Source organism: Ranitomeya imitator, chromosome 5 (assembly GCF_032444005.1).
Source record: "Ranitomeya imitator isolate aRanImi1 chromosome 5, aRanImi1.pri, whole genome shotgun sequence".
Classification (NCBI taxonomy): domain Eukaryota; kingdom Metazoa; phylum Chordata; class Amphibia; order Anura; family Dendrobatidae; genus Ranitomeya; species Ranitomeya imitator.
In genome coordinates, this window is record NC_091286.1 from 658,889,209 (window position 1) to 658,904,537 (window position 15,329).

General features: G+C 45.7%; 2 protein-coding genes across 2 annotated transcripts in view; both read left to right on the plus strand.

The window, feature by feature from the left end:
• ADGRF5 (adhesion G protein-coupled receptor F5) overlaps nucleotides 1-15,329 on the plus strand; it is a 226,538-nt gene that overhangs the window by 65,649 nt on the left and 145,560 nt on the right. The gene's annotated exons all lie outside the window — the stretch shown is intronic.
• The window catches only part of LOC138637929 (sialidase-like), a 45,252-nt gene that overhangs the window by 509 nt on the left and 29,414 nt on the right, over nucleotides 1-15,329 (plus strand). The window lies entirely within an intron of this gene.

The window sequence follows — 15,329 nt, forward strand, 5'->3', positions numbered from 1 at the left end:
TGGTCACACTTGCTGATGAACAATTAATTAAGGCCACATGATTGGCAGCACCTGGCACGCCGGTTTTGGCCTAATTTTGTTAAATAAAACATGAACATTTGTCATGTGTTGCTCATCGGTGGTTGTAGTTAACTAATTCGAAGGCAGTTTAAAGATCAGATTTTTTTTAATTATGATCTTATACATAAAACCACTGAATTCAAAAAGATGTACTTAGGTTTTTCTGTTTTTCTCATGACTAAATATGATTATTTGAGTAGGGAAAAACAAAAGCAACTAAATTAAAATCTGTCCAAGGGGTTAGAAGATGGACAACAAATTATGTGGCTAAGGCCGGGTTCACATTAGTGTATTTGTGCGCAGCGTATACCTGCGTACCGATCCACATGTGTATTGCGTACATAACATTGTGTACGCAGGGACATGCGTTAGCATCAGTTCGCCTGCGGATTAGTGCACATGCGTCGCGGTGTGCGGCGAACGCAACATGTTGCATTTTTTGAGGCGTCAATTTTAGTGCAGACATACACATGCGGATGACTACCTCAAAGCAACGCATTACTGTCTATGGAAACGTATTGGTACGCAAGGACATGCATACACATGCGTTTGACGCGCTTGCGTACTCCGGACTGCGCATGTCCAGGAAATGATTGAGACACGCCCATTGAGACACGCCCTCCTGGAAATATCAAACACATGCGCATAAACAACTCAAGCGTAGGCAAAACGCATACAAAGGTATGCACACGCAGCGTTTTTTGGGGGTCATGCGTAAGCTGATGCGGATAAAAAAACGCAGCGTAAGCATGTGTTTGAATAAGTTTTGGCATGCGTTTGCGCATGCAGCTGATACGCTGCGCACAGATACGCTAATGTGAACTTAGCCCACCAGAGGCAATGACGCTTAATGGTTGCACATGTATGACGGGCATTGTGAGCTTGATGGTTGCAGAATACCGGAATTTTCAACCTTAAAGAGTAATCTTAATTTTAATTTTGATCTTATAACTCAATAATAGAGATGAAAATAATCATCTTTTTAATATATATTAGAGAAATCTGCTTTTTACTCTTCCTGGACTGATCTTTCCTTATCAATATTCTCAAGTCACAGGTAAAATCTGTATTCAATGAAGCCATATATTCCCATTACCGAGATAGATGACAGCTACTACTGATAAGATTCTATTTACTGTAGATCAGAGGAGGACTGAGGAGGAGAAAGGAGGAGAAGGGTAGAGAAGCTCTGCCTCTAGTTCCTATCTCCTTCATCTTCTCCCTTGGGCTTCTAGAGATCCTAGAGCATAATATGGGGCATTACATTTACAGAGAGAAACTTTTCTTCAAATCGAATTGAAAAAACGTGCAAACAGGCAAATTCAAAATTTGCCTGATCCACTTGTATCTCCTCCACATTAGTTCATTTCTAGGTCCCACTGGTCAATAATACAAAACTTGAACCTGTCATAGGTTAGCATCACCTCATAACCAGTCGAACCATAACTGTATACAGTGAGTTCTTCTCTAACTCACTTCCACTTATGGGGAAGCCTAGATTTTGTCAGACCATTCCCAGCAAGTCTACTTGGTTACAGTACCGGAACATTCTAAGGACATTTTGTAGGCCATGAGGTAGTCAACTACTCACCACTTGGACACATTTAGGACTGAGAATTTCACACAATCCATTTTGATTTGACTATGGAGGTATCACACATCTCAGGACTGAGACTCTTAGCTCTGAAGTTATCATGCGGTCCACACAGTTGTTCAGAGTTGGGCTTTTCTAAAGGACTCCCTAGGAGCTGTAGTCCTGTACAGTGTGGTACTTCATGGAACTCTCAACTAGTTCAGTGACTGCCACTCCATGACTATACTCTGGCCACTTCTTCAACTTTGGGCCCCTGTTAGAACGTGAATAGACCAATTGTGTACTTTCTACTTAGGTACACTACTTCTTCACTCAGCTTCCAGCCCGCTAATGGTTCCTTGCTGGACAAGCTCAGGCCAAATCTATCTCTCCAGCCAACTTACATTCCTCATGAGGTTCCAACAAACACTTGCGGGAAATCTGATGGCTGGAGGCCAGCCTTTACTGGATATTAAAATGGAGAACCCTAAAAAATGATGTAGGGTCCCCCTATAATAAATAACCAGCAAAGGCTATGCAGACAGCTGAGGGCTGATATTAATATCCTAGGAAAGGGCCATGGATACTGCCCCCAGGCTAAAAACATCAGCTCTCAGCCAACAGAGAAAAGGCACATCTCTAAGATTCGCCAATTCTGGCACTTAACCTCGCTCTTCCCACTTGCCCTGTAGCGTTGGCAAGTGGGGTGATAGTTGGAGCGGTTGATGTCACCTTTGTATTGTCGGGTGACATCAAGCCCCGAGGTTAATAATGGAGAGGCATCAACACACAGACACCCAGAAAAAAAGTATTTTAATTGAAAGAAATACACAGACTCCTTTCATAATCTAAATTAAACCATACTTACGAAATCACCCATTCGCCCAATGCCCTCATCATCTGCAAAAGAGGTAAAAACAATATTCCTCACTAGAGTTGAGCGACCTTGACCTTTTTAGAGTCGAGCCGGGTTTTGCGAAACCCGACTATGTCCAAAGTCGGGTCGAGTGAAATCGGCCGATTATGACGTAAAGTCGGGATCGACCGAAACACGAAACCCAATGCAAGTCAATGGGGCAGCATAGTCGGCAGTGAGTGGGGGCCAGGAAAACACCTAGAGTGGCCATTTTAATGTCAAAACCATCCATTCTTCTTAATGAAGCTTGTCAAGCGTAATTTACCTTATAATAATTGGAAGGCATTTGAAATTGGGGGTCATTTGGCTAAAGTTGTGGGGGGTAGGGCTGGTTCAAGTAATTAGTGGGCCCAGGAAATCTGGACCACGTCACGGCAGTGGAGCAGGGAGAGGTAAGTATTTCAACTTTGCAAGTGCTGTGAACCTGAGCAAGCAGGGGGGGCCCACTCGTTGGCATTGGCACTGGCACAGGGCCCCTCAAAGTACAGCGGTGTGTTTGCACGGCGGGGGCGCCTCCCACCGGCAGCAACACTTTTGCGTACTATGAGAGGCCCTGTGCCAGTGACGTCGCCAACTAGTATTCCTCCCCCCACCTGATGAAGGAACCTGCACTTTCATCTGCACCTTCCTCTTTGTCCCCGTGTAAGGTGGTATGGTATGCGGGAAGAGCAACCTGACTTTCAGCAGGGTCACAATGTTGTTGTGTAGCGTGCACGGGGAATGTTGCGTTATGGGTCAATGTACCAGCAGACTCATCTATCACTGGCTGGGCAATGGGCACGATGAAGTGGAAACACAGATATAGGCCCAAAGAAGAAAGTGGGCTAAATGCAGTTCAAAATTGGTAACACAGGAATAACCAGGGGGCATTGCAGTGGAGGACAACTGGAATGAGAGGCTGACACAGAGAGTAGGGCCAAATCAGTAAGTAGTCGAAATGCAGTTCAAAATTGGCAACCGTAGTAAACAGGCGGCACAGCTTTGTTCAGTGGAGGAGAACAGCAAGGAGTGGCAGACACCGATAGTAGGCCCCAAACCAACTAGTACGCCAAATGCAGTTGTTCCATTTAACCACAATTTAATGAGAGCCTGAAGATAGAAGCTCAGGAAAGGCAACCTGGGGAACACCTTGGAGTGTAACACACCATCTCTCTCCACCCCATACCCATTTTGTATGGCCTAATGCAGTGTACTTTTCTACAACTACTAAACGAGAGTCGGAAGACCGAAGCAATGGCAAGGAAACCTGGGGAACACCTTAGAGTGTAACACACCCTCTCTCTACACCCCATACCCAATTTGAAGGCCTAATGCAGTGTAGTTTCCAAGAACTACTAAACGAGAGCCGGAAGATCGAAGCTCAGGAAAGGCAACCTGGGGAACACCTTGGAGTGTAACACACCCTCTCGCTACACCCCATACCCAATTTGAAGGCCTAATGCAGCGTAGTTTCCAACAACTACTAAACGAGAGCCGGAAGATCGAAGCTCAGGAAAGGCAACCTGGGGAACACCTTGGAGTGGAACACACCATCTCTCTACACCCCATACCCAATTTGAAGGCCTAATGCAGAGTAGTTTCCAAGAACTACTAAACGAGAGCCGGAAGATCGAAGCTCAGGAAAGGCAACCTGGGGAACACCTTGGAGTGTAACACAACGTCTCTCTACACGACGGAAGGGCTGATTCTTAGGAAGGAAGGCTGTTGGAAATAAGCATTGCGCGTCCGAGGGTGATTATATTCTTATTAGGTATATACTCACCCTCGGACGCGCCCTGCTTCTTTATTTGGAATGAATGTTTATTTGCAATGTGGTGTTGACTTTCTCTATTATTTTGGTAATTAATGATTTTATTATTTTCATTATTTTGCATCTTCTCGGCAATAATATAAAGAAGACGCGACAGGACAACACTCGGTGGATGCCATATGTGTGTTTTCAATTTAAAAAAACTTTCAGTTAACTACTTGCAGGAGAAAGTAATTGTAGCTGGTGGCCATTTTTAGTACTGTACCAGATTAGAGTTGTGTGTTTGTTTTTAATGTTAAAATGTCTGCATTTGATATCTCACCAGTATTTTCTTTTTTATAAGCAAAATACTTATTTTTATATTTTCTGATGTTGGTTCCAGGGGTACACGGCCAGCAGTGCCCTGGTCAGTGTAGTAGTAGTTGAAAGAATGGACCGCAGACAGGCATCGAAGGCCTAAAATAATAACACATGGCTGTAGGCAATTTTAAATTGGTTCCAGGGGTACACGGACAGCAGTGGTGTGGTCAGTGGAGGCCTAGTGGAAGGAGTGACCGCAGACAGGCATCGAAGGCCTAACATAACAAACTTGGGCTGGCTGTAGGCACTTTTAAATTGGTTCCAGGGGTACACGGGCAGCAGTGGTCTGGTCAGTGGAAGTCTAGTGGAAGGAGTGACCGCAGACAGGCATCGAAGGCCTAAAATAATAACACATGGCTGTAGGCAATTTTAAATTGGTTCCAGGGGTACACGGACAGCAGTGGTGTGGTCAGTGGAGGCCTAGTGGAAGGAGTGACCGCAGACAGGCATCGAAGGCCTAAAATAATAACACATGGCTGTAGGCAATTTTAAATTGGTTCCAGGGGTACACGGACAGCAGTGGTGTGGTCAGTGGAGGCCTAGTGGAAGGAGTGACCGCAGACAGGCATCGAAGGCCTAAAATAATAACACATGGCTGTAGGCAATTTTAAATTGGTTCCAGGGGTACACGGGCAGCAGTGACCTGGTCAGTGTAGTAGTAGTTGAAAGAATGGACCGCAGACAGGCATCGAAGGCCTAAAATAAAAAAATTGGGCTGGCTGTAGGCAATTTTAAATTGGTTCCAGGGGTACACGGCCAGCAGTGCCCTGGTCAGTGTAGTAGTAGTTGAAAGAATGGACCGCAGACAGGCATCGAAGGCCTAAAATAAAAAAATTGGGCTGGCTGTAGGCAATTTTAAATTGGTTCCAGGGGTACACGGGCAGCAGTGACCTGGTCAGTGTAGTAGTAGTTGAAAGAATGGACCGCAGACAGGCATCGAAGGCCTAAAATAAAAAAATTGGGCTGGCTGTAGGCAATTTTAAATTGGTTCCAGGGGTACACGGGCAGCAGTGACCTGGTCAGTGTAGTAGTAGTTGAAAGAATGGACCGCAGACAGGCATCGAAGGCCTAAAATAAAAAAATTGGGCTGGCTGTAGGCAATTTTAAATTGGTTCCAGGGGTACACGGGCAGCAGTGACCTGGTCAGTGTAGTAGTAGTTGAAAGAATGGACCGCAGACAGGCATCGAAGGCCTAAAATAAAAAAATTGGGCTGGCTGTAGGCAATTTTAAATTGGTTCCAGGGGTACACGGGCAGCAGTGGTGTGGTCAGTGGAGGCCTAGTGGAAGGAGTGACCGCAGACAGGCATCGAAGGCCTAAAATAATAACACATGGCTGTAGGCAATTTTAAATTGGTTCCAGGGGTACACGGGCAGCAGTGACCTGGTCAGTGTAGTAGTAGTTGAAAGAATGGACCGCAGACAGGCATCGAAGGCCTAAAATAAAAAAATTGGGCTGGCTGTAGGCAATTTTAAATTGGTTCCAGGGGTACACGGGCAGCAGTGACCTGGTCAGTGTAGTAGTAGTTGAAAGAATGGACCGCAGACAGGCATCGAAGGCCTAAAATAAAAAAATTGGGCTGGCTGTAGGCAATTTTAAATTGGTTCCAGGGGTACACGGGCAGCAGTGACCTGGTCAGTGTAGTAGTAGTTGAAAGAATGGACCGCAGACAGGCATCGAAGGCCTAAAATAAAAAAATTGGGCTGGCTGTAGGCAATTTTAAATTGGTTCCAGGGGTACACGGGCAGCAGTGGTGTGGTCAGTGGAGGCCTAGTGGAAGGAGTGACCGCAGACAGGCATCGAAGGCCTAAAATAATAACACATGGCTGTAGGCACTTTTAAATTGGTTCCAGGGGTACACGGGCAGCAGTGGTCTGGTCAGTGGAAGTCTAGTGGAAGGAGTGACCGCAGACAGGCTTCGAAGGCCTAACATAACAAAATTGGGCTGGCTGTAGGCACTTTAAATTGGTTCCAGGGGTACATGGGCAGCAGTGTATGGTCAGTGGAAGTCTAGTGGAAGGAGTGACGGCAGACAGTCTTCGAAGGCCTAACATAACAAAATTGGGCTGACTGTAGGCACTTTTAAATTGGTTCCAGGGTAACACGGCCAGCAGTGGCCTGGTCAGTGTAGTAGTTGTAGAAAGAAGGGACCGCAGACAGGCTTCGAAGGCCTAACATAACAAAAATGTCAAAACAATGGTATTGTCAGTGCCAGGCATTGAAGGATGTCAGCGGCTAGACTACACATTGGTGAAGCTGTGAGAGATAATTTTGCTAGTGGTAGAGCACTGTTTGAGCTGGGGGGGGGAACTGTCTTGTGGCCGGCGGTACAGGCACAGGGCCCCTCATATTACAACGGTGTGTCTGACGTTGGGTGCGCACCACCACCGCCAGAGACACTTTATTGTACTATGAGGGACCCAGTGGCAGTGCCGTCGACCAAAAGCGGCCACACCCACCTCTTCAGACAAACAGCACTCTCAAGGGTCCAAGCGCAAAGTGGCGATAGCACGGCCCCGTGTGGGGAGTTTGGCCATTTCGTGAGGTGGAAACATGTCGTATGCTGGACAATCAGGTGAAGAAAATTACGAGATTGGAAAAGTCATTCAGAATAGTCCACAGGCAAGACCTTTTCATAGGAAAGCTAGGTGTCAGCCGGGCAGGGTGGGGCAAAAGATTTTGAAATCCAGTTGTGGTTCATTTTAATGAAGGTTAGATCATCTACATTTTGGGTAGCCAGACGAGTCCTTTTTTCTGTTAGTATTGAACCTGCAGCACTGAATACTCTTTCTGATAGGACACTAGCTGCCGGGCAAGCAAGCTCCTGCAATGCATATTCTGCCAATTCTGGCCAGGTGTCTAATTTGGATGCCCAGTAATCAAATGGGAATGACGGTTGAGGGAGAACGTCGATAAGGGATGAAAAATAGTTTGTAACCATACTGGACAAATGTTGTCTCCTGTCACTTTGAATTGATGCTGCAGTACCTGTCCTGTCTGCGGTCATAGAAAAATCACTCCACAACCTGGTCAGAAAACCCCTCTGTCCAACGCCACTTCTGATTTCTGCCCCTCTAACACCTCTGGTCTGCTGGCCCCTGGAGCTCGTGTGAGAACGATCACGGGCGCTGTGTGCAGGGAATGCCAGAAGCAAACGGTCAACAAGAGTTGATTGTTTTGTTGCTAATATTAGTTCCAAGTTCTCATGTGGCATAATATTTTGCAATTTGCCTTTATAGCGAGGATCAAGGAGGCAGGCCAACCAGTAATCGTCATCGTTCATCATTTTTGTAATGCGTGTGTCCCTTTTGAGGATACGCAAGGCATAATCCGCCATGTGGGCCAAAGTTCCCGTTGTCAAATCTGCGGTTGTGCTTGGTTGAGGGGCAGTTGCAGGCAAATCTACGTCACTTGTGTCCCTCAAAAAACCAGAACCCGGCCTTGCCACGCCACCAATTTCCCGTGCCCCCGGGAAAGCTTCCTCATTAAAAATATACTCATCCCCATCATCCTCCTCATCCTCCACCTCCTCTTCGCCCGGTACCTCGTCATGTACACTGCCCTGACCAGACAATCGCTGACTGTCATCAAGGCTTTCCTCTTCCTCTGGTGCAGACGCCTGATCCTTTATGTGCGTCAAACTTTGCATCAGCAGACGCATTAGGGGGATGCTCATGCTTATTATGGCGTTGTCTGCACTAACCAGCCGTGTGCATTCCTCAAAACACTGAAGGACTTGACACATGTCTTGAATCTTCGACCACTGCACACCTGACAACTCCATGTCTGCCATCCTACTGCCTGCCCGTGTATGTGTATCCTCCCACAAAAACATAACAGCCCGCCTCTGTTCGCACAGTCTCTGAAGCATGTGCAGTGTTGAGTTCCACCTTGTTGCAACGTCTATGATTAGGCGATGCTGGGGAAGGTTCAAAGAACGCTGATAGGTCTGCATACGGCTGGAGTGTACAGGCGAACGGCGGATATGTGCGCAAAGTCCACGCACTTTGAGGAGCAGGTCGGATAACCCCGGATAACTTTTCAGGAAGCACTGCACCACCAGGTTTAAGGTGTGAGCCAGGCAAGGAATGTGTTTCAGTTGGGAAAGGGAGATGGCAGCCATGAAATTCCTTCCGTTATCACTCACTACCTTGCCTGCCTCAAGATCTACAGTGCCCAGCCACGACTGCGTTTCTTGCTGCAAGAACTCGGACAGAACTTCCGCGGTGTGTCTATTGTCGCCCAAACACTTCATAGCCAATACAGCCTGCTGACGTATGCCAGTAGCTGCCCCATAATGGGAGACCTGGTGTGCAACAGTGGCAGGTGCGGATGGAGTGTTTGTGCGACTGCGGTCTGTGGACGAGCTCTTGCTTCTGCAGGAGGACGAGGAGGAGGAGGAGGAGGGGGTGCGAACGGCTACAGACAACTGTTTACTAGACCGTGGGCTAGGCAGAACTGTCCCAAACTTGCTGTCCCCTGTGGACCCTGAATCCACCACATTTACCCAGTGTGCCGTGATGGACACGTAACGTCCCTGGCCATGCCTACTGGTCCATGCATCTGTTGTCAGGTGCACCTTTGTGCTCACAGATTGCCTGAGTGCATGGACGATGCGCTCTTTAACATGCTGGTGGAGGGCTGGGATGGCTTTTCTGGAAAAAAAGTGTCGACTGGGTAGCTCGTAGCGTGGTACAGCGTAGTCCATCAGGTCTTTGAAAGCTTCGCTTTCAACTAACCGGTAGGGCATCATCTCTAACGAGATTAGTCTAGCTATGTGGGCGTTCAAACCCTGTGTACGCGGATGCGAGGCTAAGTATTTCCTTTTTCTAACCATAGTCTCATGTAGGGTGAGCTGGACTGGAGAGCTGGAGATCGTGGAACTAGCGGGGGTGCCGGTGGACATGGCAGACTGAGAGACGGTGGGAGATGGTATTGTTGCCGCCGGTGCCCTAGATGCAGTGTTTCCTACTACGAAACTGGTGATTCCCTGACCCTGACTGCTTTGGCCTGGCAAAGATACCTGCACAGATACAGCAGGTGGTGCGCTAAATGGTGGTCCTACACTGCCGGAAGGGATGTTGCGTTGATGACTAGCTTCATTGGCCGAGGGTGCAACAACCTTAAGGGACGTTTGGTAGTTAGTCCAAGCTTTCAAATGCATGGTGGTTAAATGTCTATGCATGCAACTAGTATTGAGACTTTTCAGATTCTGACCTCTGCTTAAGGAAGTAGAACATTTTTGACAGATGACTTTGCGCTGATCAATTGGATGTTGTTTAAAAAAATGCCAGACTGCACTCTTTCTAGCATCGGATACCTTTTCAGGCATTGCAGACTGAGCTTTAACCGGATGGCCACGCTGTCCTCCACCAGGTTTTGGCTTTGCCACGCGTTTTGGGCAAGATACGGGCCCGGCAGATGGAACCTGTGGCGATGTTGATGCCTGCTGCGGCCCCTCCTCCTCCTCTGCTTCAGAACTGCTGCCGCCTGCACCCTGTTCCCCCAATGGCTGCCAATCGGGGTCAAGAACTGGGTCATCTAATAACTCTTCTTGTACCTCCTGCGCAACTTCGTCTGTGTCACCGTGTCGTTCGGTGGTATAGCGTTCGTGATGGGGCAACATAGTCTCATCAGGGTCTGATTCTTGATCAGCACCCTGCGAGGGCAATGTTGTGGTCTGAGTCAAAGGACCAGCATAGTAGTCTGGCTGTGGCTGTGCGTCAGTGCACTCCATGTCAGATTCAATTTGTAATGGGCATGGACTGTTAACTGCTTCACTTTCTAAGCCAGGGACGGTATGTGTAAAGAGCTCCATGGAGTAACCCGTTGTGTCGCCTGCTGCATTCTTCTCTGTTGTTGTTTTTGCTGAAGAGGACAAGGAAGTGACTTGTCCCTGACCGTGAACATCCACTAACGACGCGCTGCTTTTACTTTTACCAGTTTCACGAGATGAGGCAAAAGAGCTAGAGGCTGAGTCAGCAAGATAAGCCAAAACTTGCTCTTGCTGCTCCGGCTTTAAAAGCGGTTTTCCTAATCCCAGAAAAGGGAGCGTTCGAGGCCTTGTGTAGCCGGACGACGAACCTGGCTCCACAGCTCCAGACTTAGGTGCAATATTTTTTCCCCCACGACCACCTGATGCTCCACCACTACCACTACCCTCATTACCAGCTGACAATGAACGCCCCCGGCCACGACCTCTTCCACTAGACTTCCTCATTGTTTTAAAAACGTAACCAAACTAACGTTATTTGTTGCAGTCACACAACTTACACGGTGAGCTATAACTTCTGTATGATTTAGCTACCCCTTTACAGGTTGGTGAGACCACAGCGAAAATCAGGCCCAATGTTACACACTCTTTTTTTGGTGGCTGCAAATTAGAGAGATGCCCCACACGCAGGACTGTCACTGAAGCACAAATGTTAATATTAATGTCACACTATTATTTTTTTTTTATTTTTATTTTTTTCAGGAACACTTTAGAAACCCCCCAAAAAAAAAAAAATAGATTTTTGCAGGGAGAATTTAGAAAACAAATGTAACAAACTATATGCTTTCTATGGGCCACTGAGTGAGAGATGACGCACACAGGAATCAGGAGTGGCACACAAGCCCAGAGGCCAATATTTTTCTACCAATGATTGATGGAGTTATTTTCTCTGGTAGATTTTGGAACCCAAATCAAGGAAAAAAAATGTAGGCTTTCTATGGACCACAATTGGAGAGAGAGAGAGAGAGAGATGGCACACCCAGGAGTCAAGACTGGCACACAAGCAGAAAGGCCAATATTAATCTCCCACTGTTTTTTTTGGTTGTTTTTTTTTTTTTTTTTTTCAGGGAGACTTTAGAAAAAAAAATAATAAAAAAAATATGATTTTATCAGGAAGAATTTAGAAACCAAATAAAATAAAATGATTTTTTCAGGGAGAATTTAGAAAACAAATAAAACCAAAAATAGGCGTTCTATGGCCCACTGACTGAGAGATGACGCACCCAGGAGTCAAGACTGGCACACAAGCAGAAAGGCCAATATTAATCTCCCACTGTTTTTTTTGGTTGTTTTTTTTTTTTTTTTTTTCAGGGAGACTTTAGAAAAAAAAATAATAAAAAAAATATGATTTTATCAGGAAGAATTTAGAAACCAAATAAAATAAAATGATTTTTTCAGGGAGAATTTAGAAAACAAATAAAACCAAAAATAGGCGTTCTATGGCCCACTGACTGAGAGATGACGCACCCAGGAGTCAAGACTGGCACACAAGCAGAAAGGCCAATATTAATCTCCCACTGTTTTTTTTGGTTGTTTTTTTTTTTTTTTTTTTCAGGGAGACTTTAGAAAAAAAAATAATAAAAAAAATATGATTTTATCAGGAAGAATTTAGAAACCAAATAAAATAAAATGATTTTTTCAGGGAGAATTTAGAAAACAAATAAAACCAAAAATAGGCGTTCTATGGCCCACTGACTGAGAGAGAGAGAGAGATGGAACGCTTAGTACTGGCACACAAGCCCAAAGGGCAATATTAATCTCCCTTTTTTTTTCCAGGGAGAATTTCTGAAACCCAAAAAAAAAATAAAATAGGCTTTCTATGGCCCACTATTTGTGAGAGAGATGGGACGCTCAGGACTGGCACAGATGGCACGCTCAGGACTGGCACAGAAGCCCAGAGGCCAATATTAATCTCCCTTTTTTTCTGGGAGAATTTATAAAACCAAAAAAATATTTAAATAGGCTTTCTATGGCCCACTATTTGTGAGAGAGATGGCACGCTCAGGACTGGCACAGATGGCACGCTCACAACTGGCACAGAAGCCCAGAGGCCAATATTAATCTCCCTTTTTTTCTGGGAGAATTTATAAAACCAAAAAAATATTTAAATAGGCTTTCTATGGCCCACTATTTGTGAGAGAGATGGCACGCTCAGGACTGGCACAGATGGCACGCTCACAACTGGCACACAAGCCCAGAGGCCAATATTAATCTCCCTTTTTTCAGGGAAAATTTATAAAACCAAAAAAAAAATTAAATAGGCTTTCTATGGCCCACTATTTGTGAGAGAGATGGCACGCTCAGGACTGGCACAGATGGCACGCTCACAACTGGCACACAAGCCCAGAGGCCAATATTAATCTCCCTTTTTTCAGGGAAAATTTATAAAACCAAAAAAAAAATTAAATAGGCTTTCTATGGCCCACTATTTGTGAGAGAGATGGGACGCTCAGGACTGGCACAGATGGCACGCTCAGGACTGGCACAGAAGCCCAGAGGCCAATATTAATCTCCCTTTTTTTCAGGGAGAATTTATAAAACCCAAAAAAAAATAAAATAGGCTTTCTATGGCCCACTATTTGTGAGAGAGATGGCACACTCAGGACTGGCACACAAGCCCAAAGGCCAATATTAATCTCCCACTGTATTTTTATCAGGGAGAATTTATACACCCCACAAAAAAAAATACAGAAAAATGAAAAGGCTTTCTATGGCCCACTATGTGAGAGAGATGGCACACACAGGGATGGCACTCTAGCAGAAATGCCAAATTGCCAATCTTAATCTCCCACCAAAAAAAAAAAAAAAAAAAAAACAGGGAATGTCCTACAATTACTATCTCCCTGCCTGCAGTAATCTCAGCCAGGTATGGCAGGCAGCTACTATCTCCCTGCCTGCAGTAATCTCAGCCAGGTATGGCAGGCAGCAATAAGGAGTGGACTGATGCACAAATGAAATAAAAAGTGTGGACAAACAAAAAAGATAGCTGTGCAGAAAGGAAGGAACAAGAGGATTTGTGCTTTGAAAAAAGCAGTTGGTTTGCACAGCGGCGTACACACAGCAATGCAGCTATCAGGGAGCCTTCTAGGGCAGCCCAATGAGCTACAGCGCTGAGGGGAAAAAAAAAAAAAAAAAAACTTCCACTGTCCCTGCACACCGAGGGTGGTGTTGGACAGTGCAAATCGCTGCAGCACAAGCGGTTTTGTGGTTAATGGACCCTGCCTAACGCTATCCCTGCTTCTGACAAAGCGGCAGCAACCTCTCCCTAAGCTCAGATCAGCAGCAGTAAGATGGCGGTCGGCGGGAACGCCTCTTTATAGCCCCTGTGACGTCGCAGACAGCAAGCCAATCACTGCAATGCCCTTCTCTAAGATGGTGGGGACCAGGACCTATGTCATCACGCTGCCCACACTCTGCGTTTACCTTCATTGGCTGAGAAATGGCGCTTTTCGCGTCATTGAAACGCGACTTTGGCGCGAAAGTCGCGTACCGCATGGCCGACCCCGCACAGGGGTCGGATCGGGTTTCATGAAACCCCGACTTAGCCAAAAGTCGGCGACTTTTGAAAATGTTCGACCCGTTTCGCTCAACCCTATTCCTCACTTTTCTGCAGAGATGCTTTTAATCTATTTGTCCCACGAGCTCTGCCACATCTAGATGGCAGGTTGCATGGTTGCATGATGCGACCATGCAGCCTGTCATCCAGTAGACACTGAGGGATCATCTAAAATAGGACCCATGCGTAATACCTCCAAATGTGGAGTGGTGCCGGACCACCACTTTAAAAAGTAAAGTTTAGGAGTTTTTTTTTTTTTTTACATCCGGTGCTGAACAAGACAGATATAGAAGCAGTCATCCAACACACGACAGATATCATGTACGTGTCCTACTCATTGGTTACATGTGACGGTCGCCTCTCTGTCCCATCCAGAGTATAGCGACATTTTTCTGCACCCGACGTAAGGTCGAGCAGAGGGAAGTCACTGTGAGATCATTTGTAGTCGCCTATTAGGGCTGTGATCCACTGAGATTCAAGAAATCGATTATTGATCACTGTAAATTATCTGGAATCTGTGTTCATTCCACTATAAGCTGAATAAATTCCATGTTCACTCTTCATCTATCAAACACAGGGAAAACAATATATATTTATTTACAGCCTTCAGCTCGATAACGAGCCATGGCGACTTGATGGACGACCTCTCTTTCGGAAGATCGATCTTGTTCAAGCCTAGATAGGTCCACCAGGGTCTTCTCCGCCATTATTTTGGTTGTATCAAGCCATCGGGTTGCTGATCTTCCTCTTTGCCTTGTTCCTTCTATTCTTCTGATCATGATGTGATTGTCCAGTGATTTTCCTCTTCGAATGATGTGTCCAAAGTTGTAGCTTGGTGATCCTTTCTTTCTGGCTTGATTTGTTCCAAAAATCTATTTGTTTGTTCTTCTTGCCATCCATGATGTTGATAACATTCTTCCCCAGCACCACTTTTCAAAGGCGCCAATTCTTCTGTCTTTGATCTTTATTCTCCAGATTTTGCATCCATATATTACTACAGAACAGAATACAATATACACCTGGGTATATGGGATACAGTTAGGTCCATATATATTTGGACATAGACGACATTTTTCTAATTTTGGTTATAGACATTACCACAATGAATTAAAAAAAAAACAATTCAGATGCAGTTGAAGTTCAGACTTTCAGCTTTCATTTGAGGGTATCCACATTAAAATTGGATGAAGGGTTTGGGAGTTTCAGCTCCTTAACATGTGCCACCCTGTTTTTAAAGGGACCAAAAGTAATTGGACAATTGACTCCAAGGCTATTTCATGGACAGGTGTGGGCAATCCCTTCGGTATGTCATTCTCAATTAAGCAGATAAAAGGCCTGGAGT